Raw genomic sequence first — 7,932 nt, 5'->3', positions numbered from 1 at the left:
GTGTCAGATTTTACAAAAAAAGAATACACAACATACGTTCGTGCACTTGCAAAATAGAAAAAAAGGAACATTACGTATGTATACACTTCGAAAACTCATTACATGACCATGTCTGATATACTCTTCTACTTCTTAATATTAGTGCCTAATAATTTATATTTAAAATTTAATTTACTGATCAAATATTCCCACTGTTTAAATTTTAATTTGGCACATTGTTTGGCTGTAGTATGAACCTAAATTTCCTCTTATTATTATATATCATGATAATAATCCAAAGGCTTTGTACGAATGACAAGTCGTCTGGGTTACCGGCTAACCAGAAAAAAGATAAATATGCTAGAGAATTCCACAATAATTAGAAATATCTAGCCTTTAATTATGTAAGTCAGAAAATCACAACCGTTGGATTTACTTTAAAGGTAATCATCTCTAAAGCTTCAATTCTCCATTAATCACAAATCAATCGACAACACAAAACATACCTCAGTTAAAAAGAAAAAAAGTGAACAAACAAAAAGAAAAAAAGGACAAGATACACGCATGTACACGACAGCCTTGGCTTGAAACACATCAGTAGATCAGGTGTCCGCCTCCCTTACACAGAATAAATTCTAGGGAAGAATATAATAGAGTGCAACCTAACCTTGTACGTACTATTCTATCCTCACGTCCCATGAGGTTTACTAGCCTACCGCCGCCGCATCATGCCATCCTCTCTGTTCAGCTCCGATGCTCTCCAGCACCCTCCTTGCAGCGCCACTACCGTGGAGCTTAACCTACTTCTTCTTCAGCAAATATGGAACTGCTTCTCCTTCTCAAATCAGCACGTATGGGCCTCATTATACTGCAGCTCCTGGACCTCCTACAATTGGTTGGCTATGACCGGTTGATCGATGTGCTGAAGTCCAGGTATGTTTGTTGGCACATATGCTTTGGAAATAGGCCACTATGTTTGTACTTCAATATTGTTTCTGTATTCTTGAGTAGTACATCCTTTTAAGCGCCAGTTTTTTATGTTAATTCATGCTGACAACACTTAACCTAGCCTTTCATGTTCACGTACTAAATACTGGAGCAAGTAAAAACAACAGACCACTTAATTGCTCTGCAAGTTCTACATAGGAAAATTTGTCGTGTTCTACGATCGCACCATCCCACCCTTCTCTCTTGGTATGGGCGCCAATTGAGGGATTGATAAAACTGAAACGAAAACGTCACAGGGCTGGAAGTACTACTAGCATGGTTCGCACTGCAACCTACCCAACGCCATCAGAAACCAGCAACTGAGGCAGGTGTTGATCGATTCTCTCAAATTTCTCTCATGTAAGTACTACCCCTTGCATGTGCGTACATACCTTTGTTCCATTCTCAAACTGATAGAACATGTACGATCGGTGCATGGCTATTTTTCATCACATGACATCCAGATAACAAGCATGAAAGGACTACATTGGAGCTTAAAAAAGTATTGGTTCCTGGCTAGGGTACCACTACCTATGGACTTGTCTCCATAGAATTTGTCCCCAAGATGTTATTTTAATTAACCTCTTTAGCTTTCTTCTGTTGCAAACCGTGATGTGCATCATGGTATATACGTGACCATCTTGCACATGTATGCACAAGAGGCTCAGGCGGAGGGCTGGATTCTGGATGAGGGAATATGAAGCAGGAGTGAGCGAAGAGTAAATAATGGTGGGAGTACCGATTGGTGTTCTGAAGAGAAATGCCATCCAAAGATTGATTAGTGTCATGGAAGATTAATTTCTAAATGCGAATATATATGTTACATTGGTTTGGATCTTTTTGAGATAATTGCATCTAAATTAGGTTCTTTCTTATTTCATATGGATACCCTATTTCAGTAAAAGTTCACAACCAACTTCGTAGGACAAATATAATTTTGTTTGTTCTTTCAGTTTTCCGCCACCAAAGCTCAGTTTGAACTCTCTAGAAATGGACAATGATTTATGCATTCTATCTCTTCTTGATTGATTAGCCATGACAAGGAAATAAAAGGATTGAATGATATAGCATAACTTTTGAACGATCTGTTCGTAGAGGTTACTACAAATTAGAGTAGTGCCATCTAATAGATGATCTAAATCTCCTCAAGTTTGACGTTGTTGAGCTAATTTACAAACAAAAAAACCTCATCATTATGGGATGTCCTTAACAGCTCAAGAACAAGTTGGGTTCGAACTAATGGATTTTACACTTTTACATTAAAGGTTGAGCTAAAGCTAACAGGTGTTTTTAAACCTGATTTTTTTCCTCCTGAATTTCTTTGTATTTTCTTATTGACACTATTTATACAATCATGCGACAAAGATTAGCTAAAGCTGTTTGTAGATACGTTGAAACCTGAAAAGCATCTTTGTTTATACTTTATTAGTTCTACGTTTATTTTCTCATAGGTCTTAATTCTTATGTAATACCAAGATGCATTGTGGCAGTGTACATGTGTTAAATTCAGGTTGTTCTTCACAATTTGTGACAAAATTTAGCTCACACTACATTTAACTATGTTGAAATGTGAAAGCTTCTTTTCTTCTCCTTTCTACACCTTGCATCGGATTGCATCCCTTTAGTTATCCAACATTTTGTACTACTTGTAGAGATTAGGAAGTTCATCATAGTTTGTCTATTTCCGTGCTAATAAATGTACGAAATCTGCATTTCCAAGCTACTAGGACAAGTAAAAATAATAATTTTACTATAGGTTTCAAAAACAACAGTTTTAAATTGCACTTTATTTATTTGTGAAAGTGATGACATTTTGTTTCATTTTTCTATAGACAAATCTACTAATACATTCTCACGATAAAACTATAAAAGTTCTAGCCCGCACATCGGGCGGGCCACCTGGCTAGTTTGATGAACAATAATGCAGAATGCATGGCGCGGGGTTGATATGGTTCAACCCACTGATTGATGACCAATAATACAGAAATGCTTGGAACGCAGTCGATCGGGTACGATGATTCATCAACCTACTCATGGATGAACAATAATGTGTAGTGCTTTGGCTGGTTTAACTAATGGAAGTTTTTTTAAAAGGAGGAATGCCCCCGGACCCTGCATCAGAGTGATGCATGCAGTCATTTTATCGAGGCAATGTTCGAAAAACAAAGTTTCAGGTCCAGCAAAGGCTCACAAAAGAAGCATGCAAACACAAACAAAGTCTGTCCAGTAAACCCATACAAACAGTAACAGCAGCGTTGAGTGTTGCAACTCTAAATGCGGGTGCTAAAGAAATAAGAAGCGTAAGGGGCAAGGCACCTTCATTAGAAAGGAGCGGTCTAGTTCAGCTAGAACGTAGCGGTTGGTTGAGTAGCAATGGATATTGATGTGGAGGGTGAGAACTTGAAGGACGGCAAAACCTATATCTATATCTATATCTATACCTACTAATAAAGCAAGGTGCGTTTCTTTAATTTTTTCATCCGTTCACTGCCGAATATTATTTTTATCCGAGGTGGTACTAAATTTTTGTGGTCCATCTGCTAGAAAAGAAAAAAAGAGTTTTGTCCATAATTTCGTACGTGGACCGGACTCGCTAAGGCTCAGAGAAGCCACCCATTTATATCCAGCCCACGCAGCCGGGAAACCTTATTTGTGCCACTGAGCGGCATATAGTTAGACTTTCGCATCTGTGGCCCACTGTTGGGCCAGCCCATGTACGTTTTTTCTGTGTTCTTTTTCTAAGTTTTTTTCTTTTTTCCCTTCCAAGTTATTTTATAATTTTTCCCATAATTTTTTTATTCAGAATTTGGATTTTTACAAATTTTCTTTAAATTTTCACAATTTCAAAAAAAAATCCCATTTTCAGAAATATGTGGAACTTTAAATTTTTATTGTCGTACCAATTTTTTTCGAAATTCAAAAAATTGTTCGCATTTTTAAAAAAAGTTCCAACATTGTTCGTGAATTTTATATTAATTTTTTTTCTAAATAACGAAAATTAGAAAATATTCCTTTATATTGAAATATGGAAAAATTCAAAATAATGTTCGTGATAAAAACTAGATTTTCTTTTTACCATATTGTTTTTGTTTTTTCAGAATTTCGAATTTTGCACAAATATTCCTTGAATCTTCCCATTTTCATAAATATTTGGAACTTTAATTTTTTATTCTCAATCCAAATTTGTTTGAAATTCAAATAATACTCGCATTTAAAATAAATCCAAAATTCTTCATGAATTTTTATAAAAAAATCAGGAGGTCACCACAACCTCGACAAGGAGGCGGACCTGAAGAAAAAAAAGGCACGAGTTGGGTAGTGGCCGCCACTCCTACCAACCCAACTACTGTAAAGATCTCGCGGGCCAAACATGACTCGCGAGAACATTACAACTCTCCGCTCTGTCGCACCACTGTTGTGGAGACCGTTTAGATGGACACATCAATTATCTCTCGTGATGCTTCTCATAAAAAAATCTCTCCCGTTGCAACGCACGGGCATATGTGCTAGTGATACGTATAAAACACAGGGTTTAGGTTTCAACCATGATAATCAGGATAAATTTATAGCACGGCGGAGTACAGTCGTCTTTACATGGTTGTTGCAACAGATCTTGGAATCTAGAGCTACTCTACAGCTGTTTAATCAAATCTAGCTTGATGAGAGTGAACAGCTTCTCTCCCACAACGCTTGGTAATTTAATTTCAGTCCCTTGGTTGACAGCGAATCCCCACTTGCCGATCTATTGACCTTACAATTTAATTTAAATAGTTCATTGTCTAGTATATTAATAGTTCCATTTCTTGGCTACCTTGTTTTTAAATAAAACAAAATTGGGGCTAGCCAAGAAAAAAGTCGTTTATTTTATTTAAAGTTAAACCTCTTCTTATTATCTCTATTGGTTTAAACTGCTTGCAGGTAATTTCAAGTGAGACAGATGGACCTGAAGTTGATATGCTTAAGGATATTGGATTGCAAATTGCTGTAAAATGTGGTGGTTTGCCTCTTGCTGTCAAAGTAATGGGAGAACTGTTGTGTCAGAAGGATAAACACCGCCATGAATGGAGTATTGTTCTGAATGATCCTATATGGTCAGCATCTGAAATGCCTGAAGAGCACTAGCAGCTCAGAGTGGAGAGACTGGTTTCATTACTAAACTTAGTTCACACAAGTTCCTTCGGTTGTCTATAGAAAGCAAAGTGTCGGAATCAGATGGGTTAGACTGGAGTTCTTTACATGCACAAAAGACACTGAGGACACTAATATTAGTTGGCCCTATATCTATGAAGCCTAGTGATTCGATTGTTGATTTTCCCTGCCTAAGAACTCTACATACAGAATCTATAGATGTTGCTGTATTGGTTGATTCTTTGGGGAAACTCAAGCACCTGAGGTACTTGTTCATACAGAAATCCAATATATCTAGTTTACCAGATAACATTGGAAATATGAAATTTCTACAGTTCATTAGCCTTTTAGAATGCCAACAATATGTGAAACTTCCACATAGCATTTTGGAGCTAGGGCAAGTTATCTTAACTTTCATGACTCTAGTATAAATGGTATACCAAAGGGGTTCAGTGTTCTAACAAATCTAAGGAACCTACGTGGGTTTCCAGCCCAGACAGATGGTGTTTGGTGTAGTTTGGATGAGTTAGGCCCTCTTTGTGAGCTCAGATCTCTTGGAGTGCAGAGATTGGAAAATGTGTCTGTTACCTCGTCTGCGGCAAAGGCAAAGCTTGGTGAGAAAGTTCATCTGACCCACTTGTTTTTATACTGCAGCAGTAGATTGGGAGATGACGGGCTGATTAAAGATGAAAAGGGTGTCTCTGAGGAAGAACAGCGACAAATTGCGGGTGTGTTTGATGAGCTCTGCCCTTCGCCTAGCTTAGAGTATCTTGATATAAATGGATTTTTTGGCCGACGGCTCCCAAGGTGGATGATGTCAAGATCAGCACCGGTCTTCAAGAGCTTGAGGATTATATTCATGCTTGATCTAGCTTGTTGCACCCAACTACCAGATTGCTTGTGTCAACTCCCATGTTTGCAGGACATTAAGATCCGTCGCGCTCCAGCCATCAAGCATGTTGACCTGAATTCCTGCAGTCCTACCAGACACCGGCTGCGTTTCCGAGATTGAGGGAGTTGGAGTTAACTGGAATGGTGGAATGGGAGGAGTGGGAGTGGGAGTGGGAGGAGCAGGTGCAAGCCATGCCTCTTTTGGAGGTGCTTGAGCTCGAAAATTGCAAGATGTAAACCCAAGGCATTTTGAGTTACGCTGCAGCCTGACGTTGCTCACTTCCATAGCCGCGGGACAATCTGGCCCTGAGTGGGATAGGTTCAGTCATATCGACCATGTCAAGGCATATGCACCTGATGAGAACAATAAAAGCAAATGGTACGTGTTGTACACGAGGGAGCCCTGCAGCTTGGACACAAATGTCCGCCACTCCATATCTGCAGGTAAATTAACACAACGGTGTCACCTTATTTGTTGTTCCACTCTTAGTTGTTGTTCCACTCTGTTCATTTAACTCGTTCAGTTTATTCAGGGGATGAACAGGAGGACCAGCAAGTAATTTCATGAGGAATGAAGAGCAACAAGAAGTAGGCAGAAGATTTCAGCATTCTTTTGCATGGATCTTCATCAAATCTTGTGGAGGTGCATGGAGAGAGGTAGGTTCATTATTCAGCTACGAACTAATAGTATAATTTTGCTTCCGTTGATGTATTTCACTTTAGTGTTGGTAGTTGCATGCCAATTTACTCTGTAGTCCTCATGATTTCGACGATGAAGTTAGTAGCTATGCTATACATGGAAATGAAAAACCTTATCCATGAAACCCAGGTGCATGGTCATATTTTGATGTGTGTTAAACATTGATGCAGGCAGGTTGAAGGCAAGCAAGCTAGACGGGCCTTATAACCATCTTCACCTTGTTGGTTGGCCATATCAAGTGCGGTGCAGTGCGATCCTCCTACAACAAAACTCTGCAGCAAGACCAGTACTTGTGTGTTGATGCAACTACAAAATACACACCATAGACTGTGCCGGATCAAATGGTTCTGTTTTGATAATTACCGGAGTCATGCAAAGGAACTAATTAAGCGAGGAGCACAACTTCTGGCTATTTGTACTAGTACTTTTCAAGAAGTTATTCTTGGTACCAGCGGTAGCATTTGAAAGAAAAATACATGTAACTTACTACTCCTATTTGATTATGTATTGTGTGCATGCGCACAGCAAAGAACAGAGGTGACTGTCTAGGCTGTACCTGTGACAGATCAACTGATTTGACTTTATACCTGAATGTTCAGAACATTTTGCCTTGGAAATTGTTATCCATGCCAAGAGATGTGGTTTAGTGGTTGAATTCCACAATATTTTACCACGATAAATTTAGGAAAGCATGGTGTCCTACCAAGATGAGCCACAGAAATTTAGTCTTGTCAGTTGTGAATTTATGAGTATCTCAAGTGAGGGCTGGCGAGAGAGGCTACTGCGACCTACCTGTCTCTTGCGCCAGCGGCCACTCACTCTGTTTTTCTACTGTGTTCTGGTGAGCAGAGTGGGTTTCCGGTGAGCCCACCCGGTCATACGAGTCTGCGGAGATCACATTGTCACGTTGAGAACTACTATGGCAGGATAAAACCAGGGTTCCAATCTCCAACACCATTGGAAATAAGGACCAGCGACCAGACTCCAGAACCAACATCATGGTCTGCTTCAGTTATATGCTACAGTAGAAGATCTTCAAAACTAAAATGTCTTATATTTTGATACAGAGGGAGTACTTGATTGGCTGGCTGATGATCTTCCTCGAGCGTGGACACCGCTCCTCCTTCTCGGCCTGGGACATCTCTGCTGACATTATCCTCGTGAAATCCACATACTTGTTGAGGTACTCGATTCAGCAGCCGCTTGTCAAGGATGGGTACATAACTGAATGTTGCACCAGAGAATGA

At 39.3% G+C, this 7,932-nt stretch overlaps 1 pseudogene; it reads left to right on the top strand.

The window, feature by feature from the left end:
* The window catches only part of LOC125517099, a 51,474-nt pseudogene extending 43,542 nt beyond the window's left edge, over positions 1–7,932 (top strand).

The sequence above is a fragment of the Triticum urartu genome, chromosome 6 (assembly GCF_003073215.2).
Source record: "Triticum urartu cultivar G1812 chromosome 6, Tu2.1, whole genome shotgun sequence".
Lineage (NCBI taxonomy): Eukaryota > Viridiplantae > Streptophyta > Magnoliopsida > Poales > Poaceae > Triticum > Triticum urartu.
This window is presented reverse-complemented; position numbering and strand designations above follow the sequence as displayed.